Genomic DNA, 19,382 nt, shown 5'->3' on the forward strand with positions numbered 1-19,382 from the left:
TAAATTAAAGCAAGCATTAAATACTCATTATGTGCCAAAATAGAGATTCAAATAAAAAAAAATCCTACAGTATCTGCTTTCAGGAAACTTAAACTCTAATTGAGGAGACAACATAAAAAAGAACATTCAAGTTCTACATGAAAGAAAAAGTCTAGAATTCCTAAAGGTGCAGTGGTGGGTTTTAATGGCAAGGCCCAAGAGACCATTGGGTATATCAGCAGCTGTCTGTCTGTCTGTTTCTCTATCTAATCTATCTAATCAATCTATCTATGTCTGTGTTTATGTCTATCTAGCTATCTTTGTATCTATTTATTCTTGAACCTGTCCTAGAGGTGATGAGATACATGCATGTATGTGTACACACACATACACACACACACACACACACACACGGTTTATTTATTTTTGCCCTATTAAACTATTTCATATTTGCTAATGTTGATCAATTTCATTTAAATTTACCGGTTTTATTAGCATAAATGGAGCAGAAAATTTCAAATAATTTCCCATATTTTCTATTTAACTATTGTATTTTTTTTGCATTTTTAAACATATTTTACTTTTGTGTCTTTTTGTCTTAAGCCATAGATGAACTTGCAGGGGGCAGGAAGGAAGAAAAAAAATAGGCTTGGGTTGATTTAGAACTAAATTCTATCAAAATTGAAATAATTTACTGGAAGATTTTGTAAAATAAATTTAAATTGTTTGAAGAAATAAGGAAGGTATCCTATCAAACTTCTTCTATGAGACAATTATTGTCCTGATATCTATTTCAGAGAAAGCAGAAGGAAAAAGAGAACAACATTTCAAATGAATATAGGTACAAACATATTAAATGGAAAATTAAAAAGGGTACAGTAAAGAATATAAAATACTGTACTTTGTGACCAGGTGAAATTTATTTTAAAATGTAGGTCCAATATTAGGAAAACTATAAATGTGATAAACAAAATAAATATCAAGAACAATGAAAATAATAAAATCCTTTTGAAAATGCAGCATTCATTCCTGTTAAAAATATTAAGAGCATGTCAGTAAATGGACCTTTTGCTTACAAAATATATAATACTTATCTAAAACCAAAGTCTATCATTTTTTGCAATAGAGACATGAAGAAGTAAGGGGAAAATGGCAATTATCACTATTATTATTTTAGATAGTTCTAGAAATACTAATTATTACACTGAAGTAACAAAGAAATGGAGAAAATATGTAAAAAAATAAAAACTATCATTTTAAATAATGTTCTTTCTTAATGAACCTTCAAGAATCAACTTACACAAAGTCTAATATATAGAAAAAAGCTGAACATAATAAACACAAAATTTAGATTAACTATATGCAAGTAATAAATTATTAAATTTATTATCTATCAATTTGTAGCAACTTGTATAGTTATATTACAGCATATTGATTTATTATTAAAATATTTATTAAATATTAAAGTATAATATAAATGCCAGTTATATAATATATTAATAAATAATATAATTATTAGTTAATATTCAACAACATTCTATAAATAACTAATAAAATTCAATAGAAAGAAATGGAATTCAAAATTCATTCCAAAGAAAAGAAAACATGCATAAGACTTATGAGTTCTTCAGTCTCTTAAAGTTGTTCATATTAACAGTGTTCTTGTGGAGATTGTTCTCGGTTTGTGCCTTTCATTACACATCAATTCACACAAGTTTTGTTGGAAACTATCCTTTTGATCATCTCTTATGATGTGATAGTATCCCATTATAATCATGTACCATAATTTGATCATCCACTTCCCAAATGATTTATAATCCCTCTCATCCACCCCACCCATCCACCAAACTCCATCATTGGCTTCAAATTCTGTACTACCACAATTTTCTTCCACAGATATTTTGTATACATGGGAGCTCTTCTTTCTTTGATCTCTTTGGAGTAAAGGTCTAAAACAACTATCAAAGGACATTCATAATTCATTAAGTTTTATGATATAGTTCCACATTGCCATATAGAAGGACTATATAAATTCACCATTTCCCTAATGGTGAATCAATGCATTCGTTTCCATCTAAGCCCTCAATTATTCCTCATGTTCAGCTTTTTTCAATTTTGCCAACCTGAAGGATATGAGCTGAAACTTCAAGGATGCATTAATATGTATTTTAAAGTGTTAATTATTTAGAGTATGTTTTCCTATGGTTGTCAATAACTTGGATTTTTTCCCCTTAAAATTGTATATTTTTACTACTTATTAATTTTGAAAAGCAACAACTTTTCAGAATCTCTGATATATGTATTAAAGTTTTTGGAAAAAGTCATGTAAGGGACATCTTGTATTTGAGGAAAGAAGTACTATGTGGACAGTCATAGTGCTACAATGACAAGGAAAAAAATAAAGGGGGAAAGTATCATTGAATTATTAAACATATCCAAAAATAGCAGAAAAAAGTTCATAAGAGAAGACACACAATAGGGCAGTTCTGTTACTGTCATATTAAATCTGATGCACATGCACAATTCAAATAACAGAACTTTACAGTTTCGAATAAAACAATTCAATGATTTTAAAAATAGAACTACATGATCCTCAACAAAAAAGAAATGCATTTCATCTTGTATCTGTGAATTTATGATAAATAGGAGCTCGTATTCAGATATTCACATCAATCTTAAATTTCATTATTCTCTACATTGCTTCAGACCAGCAATTCCTGCCCATCTTCTGTGATTGATGCCTATTGTCTTCCCATAAATTCACCACAGGCAGGTCTACCCAACATGCTTGAGGTAGTTCTATTTTTATTTCATCATTGAGGATACTAGTGTGGTATTGTGGCTGTGCAATTTTCCTTTGCACTGGTCAGATGATTAGCCCATCTTAACTTCATATCATGTATTTCACAAATTATAACTTTTTTTCCCTCGATTTGTCCTTAGAAGCTCCTCATTGTTTATATATTAAAGCCTCCTTGCTCCACCACCTCCTTTGCCTTTTGGTTGACCTCTGAGATATTTCATTCCAATTATTCAGAGACTTGTGCATTACATGTCTTACTGCTGTACAAAAATACCAATAAAATGTTGATATTAAAAAGATGGGCTTTAGTTTTCATGGGAAGCTAGGGATCACTAAAGATATTTTGCAATTTCCTCAAGGCAATTTAGCCTGCTCTCTCATCCAGTTCAATAGCAAGCCCAACTTAATGTTCCTATATGCTTATATTCCCAAATGGAAATAAAATGATTATAAAAAGAAGCCATGGAAATTAATGGGTTCTTAAAATACAAATAATATATCAAAATCATAAACTATATTTAATATAGACTACATGGTTTTGATGGATGAATGGAAGGAAGATAGGAAGAGAAAGGTAGAGAAAGAAAAATAGAGTGAGAGAGAATAGAGGGAGAGAGAGACAGAAAAAGAGAAAGCAGATTATGAGACAGAGAGGGGGAAGTGAGGGAAGGAGGGAGGAAGGAAGGTGGAATAGAAGGAGAGAGAGGGGGGAAGGAGCGAGGGAGGGAGAGAGGAAGGGAGCAAAGAAGGAAGGAAGGAAAGAATGGACAAAGGAAGGAAGGAAGAGAGAGGGGGGAGGGAAGGAGCAAGGAAGGGAGAGAGAGGGAGGGAGGGAGGAAGGACAGAAGGAAGGCAGGAAGGAAGGCAGAAGGGCAGGAAGGAAGGCAGGAAGCAAGGCAGGAGGGCAGGAAGGAAGGCAGGCAGGCAGGCAGAAAGGAAGGAAGGAAGGAAGGAAGGAAGGAAGGAAGGAAGGAAGGAAGGAAGGAAGGAAGGAAGGAAGGAAGGAAGGAAGGAACGAAGGAAAGAAGGAAGGAAGGAAGGAAAGAAGAAAGGAAGGAAGGAGAATAGAGATGGAGAGAATGAGGGAGAGAGGAAGGAAAGAAAGAGAGAAAAATGGAGAAAGTAGACACAGAGGTATGGAATAAATGAAGGAAAGAAGGGATAACATTTTAGAAATACTTTTTCTAGAAAGGTGTTCATTCTATTAAGCAACAATATAGCATAAGTAGCGACTAAATGTACATTATGCAACTTTTTAAGTAGGGACATTTTTGAAAAAAAAGATTAGTAATTTTTATAGATTATCCTTTAAAGTTTACTTTTCAGGAAATGAATAGTTTTCTTGAAACTCAGACTTTAATATGGCATCAATGTTTTCATTTTAAGCTACTCTTCAAATTTCTGTTAGGTTTTCTCTGATGATTAAAAAAATAAACCCTTGACAACAGACTTTATAAAATCATTACTACTGTGAAAATAAGGAAAAAGAAGATCTGCTATGTATTTTTGCTATTCTCTTTGATAAATGACAAGCTGATTGTACACTAAGAAACACAAACTGATATTGTGAAGCATAAGTGATTTACACTGAGACAAGGAAAAACATTCATTTAAAATATAAACACTTGAGAATAATAATTACAAAAGTATATTAAATAAAAGAGGTCATATTCGTACACTTTCAATAGTTTTCACCAATTTTCTTCCATCCAATGGCATTCTCTGACATACCAAATAAAAACTAATTGCCAACCAACTTTGGTAATTAATTTAATAGCTGACTTTCACATATTCCCAAAAGAGTTTCCTGAAAGAAAAATCAACTAAGAGAGCAAAGAAAGTTTTCTTTTTTCTGTGAAAAAGGTTTTCATTTTGTAAGATGAATATAATTTTTTTTTCTGAGATTGGATGGGAGACAGAAAAAATAAACAACCACTCACAGAAAAATCAGTGAATGTATTTGGAAATAATTTTAAAACATTAGTTGATTTTTAGTATATTTCTTTTGGCTTGTTTTGTAAAAAGGGATATTTAATTTCTGTCATATATTAAGAACTAGTTACATGAGATGCATGATATAATTTGCTAAATAAGAGTTATATATATATACATATGCATATATATATGTATATATATAATTTTTTTTTTAAGAAATGATAGCTACTAGTCAAGACCGGAATAACCTTACTATTTCAGGGCTAAAGTGGTAACTCCAAAATACTGAAGTTCGTTCAATTAGTCAGACAATCAATAAACATTTGTTAAGCACCTACTGTGTGGCAGGCACTCCACTAAGCATGGGGAATACAAAGAAAAACCAAGGCAAACCCTACTCTCAAGGAGTTTGGAGTTTAATGGTGGAGAAAAATATAGAGCAACTATATACTAATAAGCTATGTTCAGGATAAACTAGAGAACATTATCCAAGAGAAGTAACTATAATTAAGATTTTTTACTTAATAGCATGAAGAAAAACTAGCTACTGTATCTTTGGGAATATAAATGATACACACAGATGTATAGGCTTTGTAATGATATCATTGGTTGTATTTTTGAAATGCATTCTGCAATAGCAGCAGTGATTCATAGTTCTACCAAGAGTATATTAATATGTATTTTCCCTTAGTCTCTCTAACATCTGTCATTTTACTCTTTTGCCATTTTTCTAATCTGATGGATATGAAGTTGAATCTCAGTTACTTTGATTTACATTTCACTAATTATTAGTCATTTACAACATTTTTTAAAGAAGCTGTCTTCCTCTACCCATAGATCTGAAAGGTAACTTCTTTCTTTAGTTCTGATTTGTTTATTACTTTGGCATTTATACTGTCATATTCCAATTTGAAACTTATATTGGGAAACTGTATGAGGCATTAGTTTAAACTTAATTTCTGTCAAACTATGTTTTATTTTTTTTTTCCAATGGTTTCTATTGAGATTTAAACTCTGAGGATCAGGCTCAGAGGCAGGGACTCAGGCCACCCAGGAACTCCAAAATCTGTTGGGGTTTAGACTCTGCTTACCCAGAGATGCTCGAAACTATTGGGGTTTTAAGATGTGTAATGGTAGAACCCTCTCAAAGAATTCTTAGTCAGACCACCTCTAATCCAAGTATAGGCATTTATCAATATTAATGCCTCTCATGAAGCAGGCTAAATTCCAAGAGGAAGCAGCAACTTCAGAGAAAGCAAAATGGATCTTTATAGGGGAAAGATGCAATTACATAACAGAAATTATGAATATTTAAAAGGCAGAAGGGGTTTGTTAAAGTATTAGGTAATAGGGGAAGGGTCTCAGTCACAATCAGGTCTCAGCCACAGTGGAAAATTGCATATGACTACCTACAATGCACACAGAAAAACCCATTTGGGAGCACATATGTATGGTAATGATAAGCCTCTCTACATCATAATTTCACTCTAGATCAGTTTTTTTTTTTACTATTACTATGCAGGTGCCTACTTAGGGAAAGTCCCTTCTATTGTTTTGGGAAATACATTCTGCTTGGGCATCCTGTTGGTCCTGCTTTCTGACTGACTTACTGTTGTGGTCCAGAAACTAGATGAAGGTGATTGTGGTTGAGTGCATGGACACACCTGCTGTTTCTGTGGGAAGTATGAGCAATGAGTCTGGGGGCAATGGCCAGCTAGAGGAAGTAACTGGGATTCTATCACATGGACATGCATGCTGTTTCTGTGAGAAATATGAGTTTACGGACACACCTGTTGTTCTAGTGAGCAGTGAGGCATATTTGAAGAAGGATATTGTAGGGAGGAAGGGGTTGAGTGGCTAGGGAGGAGCAGTAGGCCTGTTGTTCAGTGGGACTGATACAAAACTGAGAATATTGGAGCTGGGGGCAGCTTTATTAGGATTCCATCAGTTTCTGTCCAATAGTGAGTCTATATTCAAATAGCTGGCTGTTTTGTTTTATTGAACACTATGCTACTAGATTCAAAACTTCTACATGATGTATATCTAAACTATTTCACTGACAGATCTCTGCTTCTTAATTTCTATGTAATTATTGTGACCATAACCACTTTTTAGTGTAAGTTGAAATCAAGTACTGCTAATCCCCCTGATTTTCATTTTGATTTTTTCATTATTTACCCTAAATTCTTGAACTTTTAATAATCCAGATTAAATTTGTATTTTTTTTAGTTCTACAAAAAATATTTTGTAAGTTCAAATGAATGGTATTGAGTAAGTAAATTAGTTGTAAATAGCATCATTTGTATCATATTGACTCATCTTACTCATTAGCAATTAATATTTCTTCAATTATTAAATTTGAATTTATTTACATAAAGAGAGGTTTGACGTTACTTTCATATAATTCCAAAGCACTCTATCTCTTCTGGGAATTTTCTGTCTATCCTCCATGCCTGGAATGATCTTTCCATCTCCATTCCAGGATTCCCTGGCTTACCTCAAGTCCAAACTAAAATGTCACCCTCTAAAAGAAGTCTTTCACAACCCCTCTTAATTTTAGTATCTTCTCTTATTAAATTAATTCCTCTTTGGCCTGTTTGTAACATGTATGTAAGTGTGTGTGTGTGTGTGTGTGTGTGTGTGTGTAATCTGATTGCTTGTTGCCTCCCCCTTGAGACTGTGACCACCTTGAGTAAAAGAAATTCCTTTTGGGTTTTTTTTTGCCCTCTTCCCTCCCCACCAAAAAAAATAGTTTCTCAATACACTAATGCCTCCCCACAATCAAAACCATCAAGAATTCTTCATGCCATAGGAAAATCTGAGATTCCTTCTTCTAGTATCACATACTCAATATTTCCTATCTAATGCCTCTCCCATTCTTCTGTGGGCAACTTCGCTCCAACCTCCCTTTTCATTCATCTACCTTACAAATGTCCACACACTCTGTGAGCCAGTAAAACTGGCTTTCTTGCCATTCTTCAATATAATATTGCTTATTCCATCTCCATAATTTGAATGGCCACCCAAGTGAACTTTGCGTCTTAGAATCCTGAGATTCAGGTGTGAATTGACTAATTCCAGTTTTTACAGAATTATTCTACGTAGTGAGCTCTGTACCTCTTTATTTTTCATTTGGCAACGTGTACTTTTTTAGGTGTTCTTTCTTCAATGGATTTTTGTACCTCATTTTCCATCTCGTTAATTCTTCTTTTTAAGGAGTTTTTCTCTTTGGCTGAACTTTATAACTCTTTTACCATTTGTCCAGTTATGACTTTTAAGGTGTTATTTTCTTCACTTTTTATGACTCTTTTACCTTGATGACTCTTTTTTTAGAGAGGGAAGGCAGGGCAATTGGGGTTAAGTGACTTGCCCAAGGTCACATGGCTAGTAAATATTGTCTGAGGTCAGATTTAAACTCAGGTCCTCCTGACTCTAGGGCCAATTCTCTATTCAATGTGCAACCTAGCTGCCCCTGCTGACTCTTTTTAAATATAATTTTCTTGCATCACTGTCATTTCTTTTCCCATTTTTCTCTACTTGATTTTTTTTTTAATTCTTTTTGAGCTCTTCTAGAACTTCATCTTGGACTTGTGGACAATTCACATTTTGCTTTTAGCCTTTGAATATAACTGTTTATGCTTCATTGTCTTCTTCTGAGTTTGTGTCTTTATTTTCCCTGACTTCATAATGACTTGCTATTATAATATTGTTGTTGTTGTAAGCTCATTTTCCCAGTCTATTTTGTAACTTTTAACTTTAGGTTAAAGTTTGAGTATTCTCCTGTTGATGAATGGGCATTATGCCAACGTTCAGGCCTTTCTGTCTACAGTTTTCAGAACTCATTCCTGGGGTCTTTAAGTTTTCTTTGTTTCTTTTATTGTTCCAAAGTCTTATGACCTAAGAAGAACTGCTCTACTGGCCTGTGCTCTAGTCTGTGATTGACCACAAGTATTATTCTCTATCCTAGAACTGTGATCAGGAAATCAGGCTCCAGGTTTTCCTAAAACCACAAGTGCTCTCATTCTTTATGGCCCTGGAAATATAACTCAGGCCCCTGCTATCCTGCAGCTGCAAGTGTTAATCTTCCTTTCACTGTGCCACCTAGTTGCCCATAGAGAATGATGCAAAATAGTAAAGAATATAGTGGACAAATGTATGTTAGTTAAAGCACTTAAAATAATTACCTTGAAAAAGTCTGTTTTTCTTCTTTTTTGTTTCTAATTTAATAACTTCTCAGGTGATAACTCACTCATTATTATGCACATAAAGGAGAAATTTACCCTCAACCTTATTCTTCTTTATGCTTTATTGTCAAAATGATGAATTTCTTTAGGACATTCATTCAGGCCTAGAAATTAGGATTTGATGGAAAGAAAACAATATACAAAGGGAAAAATGAATTATCATTAAAGAAGTATTCTGGAGTAGGAGCATTGTATCAAATCAGCAAGTATTCTGGGTTAACTGTGTAATAATGAGTCACATATTAATATGACTCTAGAATAGAATACTGCGAATGCATAAACCACATAATGAAGTACAAATTACAGAAAAAAAGGACTTCTGCCCCAAAGGCTATTATAAATTAGATGTCTAAACAACACTTAATTCACTAGATTGCTGCATCTTTAGCTAACTCAGAGAGATAATGTCCTCCAATATGGGCATGGTAATGTTCATGGAAGGATTCAAACCTAATTTTCAGCAAGCACATCTATACATTCAGCTATATATGATGGAAGTAGATCAATTCAATTGCGGGGAAAGTTAGGTTAGAAGCTTGAAATGCACTGTTAATTTACCTGTTGATAAACTATTTTCATCTAAAGAAGCTCTGAAAAGAGTCGAAGGGGAAGCAAAAACAGATTTATAATTCTTCACACTTCCTTATGCCATGTTTTCCCCCTCACATAATTACTCTAAATCGTTGCACAAAAAGAATTTACAATTCACCACAGAATGGAGAATAAGTCCTTCTAAGCAACATGGAATAATTATGCTACATAGTTAACTGATCGATAATGCACTTGGGATTCTTCAATATTTACCTATTCTTTTTTCTACTTTTTGTTGCAGAGTTTTCCTTCCTTCCTTCCTTCCTTCCTTCCTTCCTTCCTTCCTTCCTTCCTTCCTTCCTTCCTTCCTTCCTTCCTTCCTTCCTTCCTTCCTTCATTTATTTTCTTTGGAGGGCAATTGGGGTTGACTTGCCCAAAGTCACACAGCTAATAAGTGCATTAAGTGTCTGAGGCCAGATTTGAACTCAGGTCCTCCTGACTTCAGGGCTGGTGCTCTATTCACTGCACCACCTAGCCACCCCAGAGATATTACTATTAAAAACAATATCTATAGTGCTTAATATGTGTCAGGCACTGTGACAATGACTTTCCAGTTATTATCTCATTTGATCCTCATAGTGATCCTATGAGATAGGTGTTATTATTATCACCATTTTAGAGATGAAAATACTGAGGCAAAGAGGGCCCAAGTGATTTTTCTGGGTCATATAGCTAGTTAAGTGTCTGAGTCTGGATTTAGACTCAGTTATTCCTGATTTCAAGCAGAGCATGCTACACACTACACCATATTGTACAATATAGTTCCTGGAAAATAATTTACACCTAACAAATGCTTGTATGACTAACACATATGTATATATCATATATACATATATGATCATGGTATGTTTGTATATTTATATGATTTGTATTTATAGAGAGATATATCTGGATATATGTGTGTATGTGTATATATATATATATATGCATACATACATATATTATATAATGCTGTAACTATGGTAAATAGCTTAATTACATTGTTATTGAAGTAAACATATTCTCCAATGTTTACATATATACATTTCCTGTTCTCCACTAATATAGTTCAATATTTATGTTGTTGTTCTTTTTAAAAATATAGCCAGGATTAACTCAAAACAACATTTGGATTTTGTCATTGTAGTTTCCCTCTTTCTTTTTTTCTTCAATTCCCCAATTTCTGTGTTTGTTTGGTTTTTTCCCTTCGTAACTAAAGCCATTCCCCCTGTTAACAATGGCAAGCAAAGTAGTACTTTACTGCTTGTTTCAAGAACCTTTGAGCCTCCCCTTTCACTGTACCAAGTCTTTTCTGGAAAACATATATATTGTGCTGCCCTTGACAGGCCGAAGGGAGTTTGGAGACCTCTCCTGCCATTAATAGGCCTACTGTCATCACATGAAGCCCATGTTGGGAGGAGCTTGCCAAAACACTGGAACAAGAAGCCTGGAACAGGAAGCAGCTGAGCAGAGAACATCTCTAGCATGAACTGTGTCGAAGAACTGAGAGGAAGAATGCTTGTGATTTTGGCACTCTGTAGCACTCTGTTGGTCTGTCAGACAAAAGCACTCTCTTTGTTCTTTTTAGACAGAAGTCCTGAAAGGGGACTTTACTACTGTTACAGAAGCCCCAGGCTTACTGTTTGTGTTTGATTGTGTTTGATTTCTCAGACAGAAGCCTTGTCTCTTGATTTGTGCTACTTTGTTAGACAAAAAGTGAATTGAGATGATAGTGCCAGCAACGTGTGTAAATATTGTTTTGCTCTGGTAAGCTTTGTTTTCCTAGAAACAGAAACTTCGAAGAACTTGAAGTGGAGCAGTAAGTTAAGGGATGAAATAGGAGTGGATAGCTGCCTATGTGTGAGTCCAGGCAAGAGCATGGAGAGCTGCCTACCTGTGCGTACAGGCAAGAGCCAAGTGAATCCAGGCAAGAGCTGGGAGCAGGAAAGAGGAGACATGGGGTTTGGAAGTCAGCCTGGAGTTAAGACTAAAGAAAATTCTACTTGGATACTTAGTGCTGACTGATGATATTATAACTTACTCTGAACTAGGAGTGGATAGTGTTTATGCTTTCTGCTACTCTTTAATGATGATTGGCTTAAGGATGATTGTAAAGCAGCCTTGAGGTAAGACAAGGTACTTAGGTACTCTATGTTAAGTGATGAGATTGTGACTTACTGAATGACATGATTTGTTTAAAACTATGTAGCCACCTTAGTAATAAGTTGTTATGTCATATTGTTGTGAATGTTGTGCTTTAATTTCTTAAATGTTTTGTTTTTGTTTATTACTGAATAAATAGAAAGTTCACTATATTATGTAATTAGACCATTAAAGTTATTCATAGCAGCAATCCTCAGGAGATCTGCTTGTGTTTGACTTTACACTTGTCTATTAATTGATTTGCATATCAGTTCTATCAGTGAAATTTCATTTTAAAAGAGAATAATGCAGAAAGGAGATTTTTTTTAATTTAATGAATGAGTTGCTAATGGTAGACAAGACAGTGGGGTATTCATTTCTGGGTGTGATATTCTTTTCAAAGTTCCACGTATGTAGCAATCTCCTCAATCTACTAAATCTGAGTATAATGCTTATTCAGAATGCAGACTAGAAAAAAAATCATAATTTGGTAACTTAGTTACTTTGTATCTGTTAGTACAAATAGATAAAAGTTTAGCTTTAGTTGTGTTTGACTCTTCATGACTCCTTTTTGGGATGTTCTTTTTCAAAGATGCTGGACTGATTTGCCAATTTTTCCTCCAGTTTATTTTACAAATGAAGAACTGAGGCAAACAGGGTTAAGTGACTTTACCCAGGGTCACAGAGCTCTTAAGTGTCTGAGGCCCGATTTTTTCAACTCAGGTATATTAGATGTATATGGATATGTATGGTGTATATGAGTGAATGTATGAGAGAGAGAGAGAGAGAGAGAGAGAGAGAGAGAGAGAGAGAGAGAGACAGAGAGAGAGAGAGAGAGAGAGAGAGAGAGAGAGAGAGAGAGACTATTCCAGGCATGCAAGATATACAATGGCACAGGTAAAGAAATGGGAAATGTAATATAAGAAATACTAGGTGTAAGAAACAAAAAAGTTTGGTTGGCTAAACAATAAAGTGTATTCTATGTACTTTATGAAATTAATGTATAACGAGCCTAAAAAGGTAGGTTGGAATCAAGTTTGAACATTAGGAGAAATAATTTAAGCAGCTATGTGAATGATGAATTATAGTGGGAAGAAACTTGAATTAAGAAAGTGTAAAGCCGAGCATGAGTAGCTTTCCAGAAGAATGGTATTATGAACAGCTTTTAAGATTCTTGATTACACAATATAGTGAACACTATTCCATAACAAATCAGAGCAAAACATTCACAGTAAATAAAAGTAAAGCATTCACAATTTTATAATTTATCACAAAAAATCAAAATATAGCATTCACAACAACTTATCAAAAAATTGACACATACATTTCACCACAGTGGTAACAATGTTTTGAACAAAGAACAATCATTTAGCAACTCAACCATTCAATCATCCTTAAAGATGTTTACTTCCCTAAGGAACATAAAGTACAATAGTCAAAGCTCTCTACTCATGGGGAACACTAATTTAACTCAATCAGTCACTTCTTCAGTCAACTTATTCACTATTCAATCATCAGAAAATACACAAGTCCTCCACCCCTAGGTTACTAGCAAATTACAATTTCTCAGTCAGTACACAGTATTCAAGTAGTCTTCTTTCAGTTTTACTCTGGGCAGTCTCTCAGATTCTCTGGATCCCCTTCCATGGTCCCAGGTCCTACCTGGATTCACCAAACTGTCCCCTGGTTTCAAAGGCAGACAGCTGTCAGATCCTTGTCCATCTCTTCAAGAATTTCCTGTTCCACACTGAAGCTCACGGAATCCAGTCCACCTAAATCCTTCACAATCTCTGCTCCTGAGAAGTTAAGACTTAAGAAAGCCACAAACAGGTTCCTACAAAGTACCAGCCTCACAGTCATGCTTCCTGGGTCTTCAGCAGCTCCAGCTGACCCTTGGACATCTGAGGCAGCTCCCAGAAGCTCCAGCTGGCCGTTGGACTCAGCCGCTCCTTAGAAGAAGCTCCAGCTGGTTCCCAGAATCAACATCATTTCACTCAGGTTCCCAAAATCAAAATCATTTGGTGGCGGAGGTGTGAATTCCTTTTTTTTTTTTTTTTTGAGGCAGACATAATTTCAGCTAAGGATGCCTGCTGAGGACTGACAGAGCTGCTGCGAGCAAACTGCATGGATGCTGAACAGTTGCCATGAGTGAGGAGAGGGGGATCTTTGCCTGAGGTAGCCTGTTCTGTTTTGAAGGCTTGAGAATGTGGGTGTTAACTGCATTAATTATGTGTGCCAACTCCATAGCTACTGTGATGGCTTTGAATTTCTGGTATTGGGACTCAGTTTTCTGGTGTTTGAATAAATGTTCTAGCTTTATCTTCCATGTAGAGAGCCAGTTATGTTTTGTGATTAATAACTTATATCAGCATATTTAATAGTTACCATAGGCATTGTGAATACTGCATTGTTGATAGAGAAAGACCACTTTCTAGTCCATTGAAATAGCCCAGGTGAGAGTTGATAAACTGTGAGTAGTAAGAAGGGAAACAATGTGATATATGTTGTGGGGGGTCAAATGACCAGAAATTGGCAACTGTTTGAATATATGAGGTAAAAAGAATGAGAAGTTGAAATTAATGCTAAAATTTTGAAACTCTTTTAACAAGAATGATTGTAACCACCTAGGAAATAAGTTCTCTGTCTCTGTCTCTTTGAACATTGTAGATTATGTGTGTGGGCATGTATATATACACATACACGTGTTTATGTATATATATATATACATATATACATACATGTGTGTATGTGCATATACATATGTACCATATATGCATTCATACAAATTAGTTCCTACATAGAGATATTTTTCTCATTGTTTAAGTTACATGAATGAAATTTCATAGAAAGGTAGTGCAGCAGGAACAGTCTAGATCACCCAGAACCAGTCTGGAATAGAAATTTACTAGAGATCAAGCATATCCGGATAATCAACCACTCCCTATTTTTTTAATGATATTTCTTAAATCACAAATGAATGGCAGTGAAAACAAGCTTTTATTTAAAAATAACTTACACAAATTAGCAGCATCCATGTTTGTTTCTTGTTGGTTTTTGCTTTTTTTTCCTCTGCCAAAAGTTTTTTATGGAACATTCATCAAGTAAAAACCCCAGTGCTTTCTCCCTTGAAATGCTCTCTAGGATTTTCCAAGATTGTTACTGCCTCCTCCTTGGCCTCTTTTGGAAACCTCCCTGACCAAAGCTACCTGGGCCTCAGCCTCCAAACCCTCCACTGGCCACCTGTGCTGCTTACTTGTCCCGCCCCCCAAGCCTCCACAACCACCTCCAGTACCGCCAAAGCCGCTAGACTTGGCCCAGTCCAGGGTTACTTTGTTTCCATCCATCTCCTCATCCTCCATGACCTTTTTTTTTTTCACCTTTGGCATTTTCCTCAGACTTGAAATCCACAAAACCAAAGATTTCAGAAGACTCTGTCTCCCTGTCATTGACTATCCTGGAGCCCACTGAGCCATAATAGGAATCTTTCAATGTTTCTTCCATTGTGTATTCATATAGGCCTTTGATGAAAAAAAATGTTTTATAAGACTGGTTCCTTGGGGCTGCATTAGCGACCCCAGAAGTTCCTTCAACTCCAGCCTGGTTGACTCTGGCTTCAATCTCTATGTTGTTACTGGAATTCAAAGCTTCTTTTCTGACTTGGAGGCAAATTCAGTGAAAGAATAGCCTTTAAGTCAGCATTGGTTGTTGTGGGGCAAACTGGTGGGTGCTGCCTTCCCAAACACATCCTGCAGACCCTTCCGTGGCACTGTAGGTGAGGTTGTTCAACAAGGTGTTGGAGTCCTATGGCTTGCTGTTTCTCCCACCCCAGAAATTATTAATCCCACCTGTAGAGTTCTCTTTCCCTTGGCTTCTCCCGCTGTGTAGTCCAGAATGAGCACTCAGCCATCAATTTTAGTGCCCTGCTTCTCTTCCAAGGCTTTGTCCACTTCCACTTCTGTCTTAAATTCAATGTAGGCAATTCCTTTGGGGGTCTCATTCTTGGTGCAGATCTCAAGTGTGCCTTCAAACATTTCCCTAAACTTGAGTTATTTTATACCACTGATTGTTGACAAAAAGCACCTTGCCTCTTTGTCTTTATTGTTCTCTTGCTTTTTCCAGTTTAATTTCAGAGCTGAGAACTTGGGAAGCACAGAGTTACAGACCCTTTTATATGTCTTCATCAGATTCAAATTACACATGGCCAAACTTCTTGGTGGCACCAATGCAGATGTCAATCCTCCATCCTTCCTCCTCCTTCTCCTCTTCCTCTTCTCGTGGCAATTAAGGATTTCATGATAGGTATGTTTATTTTGAGTTTGTTATACGAGAACATGTGGAGAGGATTATAAATATTGGATTTGTCTTGTGTATTCATTTGAGTAAAATAAATTTGGGAGATGTAGTTTTGATGCCGATATAAAATTTTTGCATATGTGGTAATTCTTTTTTTTAATGCTGTGAACTATATGATGACACAATATTTTATTGAATCAGTTCTGTTCAAAACATCATCAGGATATCAGTGAAGTGGAAGATATACTGCAGTGAAGTAGCTCTAAAAAAATCACCTTGTATATTATTTTATTGCCATTTGTCTTTTCACCGAAAGCCTTTGGGTGAAAAAAAAAAATTTGACTTCATCCAGTCCACCTCAGTCCTATTCGGTGGGGGGGGGGGGGGGGGGACCAAAAAACATAAAACTTTTTCCTCAGTCACTGAGCTTCCATTTCCAACATGCAATGTCTTTCTTGTTCTTCTGTGTTCATTGCCTTCAAGTCTATGAAGTTTCTCTTCTGTATTGCAAATTTAACCAGAATGTCTGTATTTCTTCAACATTGCCTTTCTCTTTTGCATCATTCTAGATCTTACAGAATCTCCTGGTTCTCTACAGGAACTTTTAAAAACTTTGCCTTAGGATCCCTTTTCTATAATACAATTTGAATTCTTAATTATATTTCAAGGCAAGAATAAATTCTCCATTTTATCTCCTGTTTATTGCTGGGAAGTGATTATATGAATTTTAAAACAAATTGCATTATTAAAAGTAATTTTAGAAAGGAATTCTTTGCTCAATCCCAAAGTAGGCCATCCTTTTGCAGAAGAGCAGTTCCATTTATTCTACTCTCATGCTTCAAATACATTTTCCTATGGAATTCATTTGAGCTTTCTTCCTGAGTACCAAATGCACTTCTGGACCTGGATATCCTCTTAGATTATTCCCAGGATGTAGCTTTCATTATACCTCATTATTTATGCTTCATGTTTTATTTATTTTTCTAATTAGAAACCCAGCCAGGTACAAATGCTGAAAGCAGCAGGTAGGCTGCAAGGGACCCACATTTCCTTTTCTGAAATCTTAGGTGTGCATAATCAATGTCCCTTGCAGAAAATGCACAACGTGGGCTAATTTTTATAAAACTGGAACAAGCAATCTCATATAATTTTATAATCCTATAAAGCCTAATGTTATGTTAAATTATTATTTTTTATATTCAACAAGGACGTTATGAGGAGACACATTAGAAAGAGTAGTATTTTCAGTGTACCTTATGCCTTATTCTACTAAGGCTGCCCACTTACTGCATGTCATTTTTCTTATCTTCATTATCAGTGTTATAAGATGACATCCTAAATTTGAGAAGATAAGTCTTTCTTAGTGATCTCCTATATTTAAATTGAAGTGATACATGTGTATGTATATTGTGTATGCATTTTGTATGTGCATACTTTATATAAACTCATATAGGCAGCACAGCATGATGGAAAGAGAGCTGGTCTCAAGACTTGGAAGGCTTTCATTCAAAACTTCTCTCTGACACAGATTGGCTATAGGACCCTTGGGAAAATCACTTAACCTTTCAGTACTTTAGGTACTCTCTAATACCTTTAAGATGTAAATATGGCACTGAACTTAATTATTAGAGAGAAGAATACTAACAAAATCAAAAGCCTAGTCCCAAAACAAGTATCTGATTAAGCTCTCTAGTGATGCAAAGAGAATATATTTAGATATAGTATATACAAAATATTCTCTATCTACCCATCTGTCTCTCCATCACAGATCTTTGAATGAAGAAAAGAAGAAATTCCCTCTACCAATGAAGATCAAGATCTGTTCTATAACTTAAGCTTTTGGAGAGTTGCTTGGGGAACTAAGATTCCAAATGAGTTGCCTAGGTTTACAAAGGAAACAGTCCCTCAGAGGAAGGACTGGAACTCAGGTACACACACACACACACACACACACACATTTATAACATTTGAAAATACAAAGCACAAACTCTTTGTATATTAAATGCAAATTCTACCAAAAATACCTGCCTAATCTGCACAAGTTATTTGGATAAACCAAAATCCCAATGTCCAAAGAGTTTGCAATCAAGTTCCAGGGCCAGAGCCAAGATGGTAGGGTAGAGAAAGGACTTAGTTGAGCTTTCCCAACATTTCCCTCCAAACAACTTTAAATAATATGTTCCACTGAATTATGGAGCTACAGAGCCAATCAAAGCTCAGAGTGAGGTATTCTTCCAGTCCAAGCCAACTTAAGAAGTCAGAAATAGGTCTGTGACACAAGGGTTGAAGCTGACCCAAAGCCCATGTGGATGAAACATCATGGGTGAGACCAGGAGGTGGTGAAAGGATCAACAGCAGCTTCAGGAGCTCTCAACAAGAGATAGTAAAGAGACCTAACAGATCAGAAACAGATAAAACAGGACCCCTGTGCTCATACTGGATGCAGGAACAGACATTATTTGACAATTCTATTGCTTATACTCACTTCTTAGTTATAGTTCAGAAAAGGACAGGAGCACTTTTGTTCAAGAGGGAGCAAAAGTCCTGAGGAGTATTATCATTTTTGGTCACAAGGAATCAATGACTCTAGGGAGCACTACTTATTTGGAATCCCTGGGAATCTGGGGTCCTTGCTTTCTTAGGACCACAGAGCAGAACACAACAGCAGTGACTACACTTTTCCCCAGATCACACTACCTTGGAAACATAGAAAACTTTCAAATCTCTAGAAGGAGCTCAGAAAACAGCAGTGTAAAAAAGTCTGAAGCTTGAAACAGTCTCTCTCCCCTACCCCCACCACCATGACAATTCCAAAAAGACCCATGATGAAAAATGCTATCCACTTTGAGAGAGAACTGATGAACTCTAAAAACAAATTGAAATATACTTCTTTTAAACTTTATTTTTCTTGTGTTTTTTTGCCTGTGTTTTACTTTGCAACATGGATAATATGGAAATATGCTTTGCATGACTTCTCATGTCTAATTGATATAAAATTCTTTGCCTTCTTAAGGAGGAAGGAGAGACAGAATTTTTAACCCAAAATTGTTAAAAATGATTATTAAATTTTTATTTGTAACTGGGAAATATTTAACGATATTTAAATAGTATGTACAATCAAGTTAGAGTTGTGAGAAAGAAATAAAAAAATCAACTTCAAATTAGAGGGTGGTAAGTATATGAATGCAAAGCAAGTGGTAATGAAAGAGCCAAGGAGGTGAGGTTATGCAATACTGGGAAACTGAGTACCAGGGAAGGCTTTATTGAAGATGTGACTTCTTAGTTATATCCAAAGGAAGAAAGATTTCAACAGACAGAAGTGTGTCCATGCATTCATAGTGTCTTAAAATAATAAAATTCCAGTGTTTGGAAAGATTTTAAGGTAATTGTGTTAAGACCAATATACACTTGGTTTC

The sequence above is a fragment of the Petaurus breviceps genome, unplaced genomic scaffold, assembly GCF_028583685.1.
Source record: "Petaurus breviceps papuanus isolate PSGF00001 unplaced genomic scaffold, PetGlider_PUasm1.0 90895, whole genome shotgun sequence".
In the NCBI taxonomy this organism is placed as follows: Eukaryota; Metazoa; Chordata; class Mammalia; order Diprotodontia; family Petauridae; genus Petaurus; species Petaurus breviceps.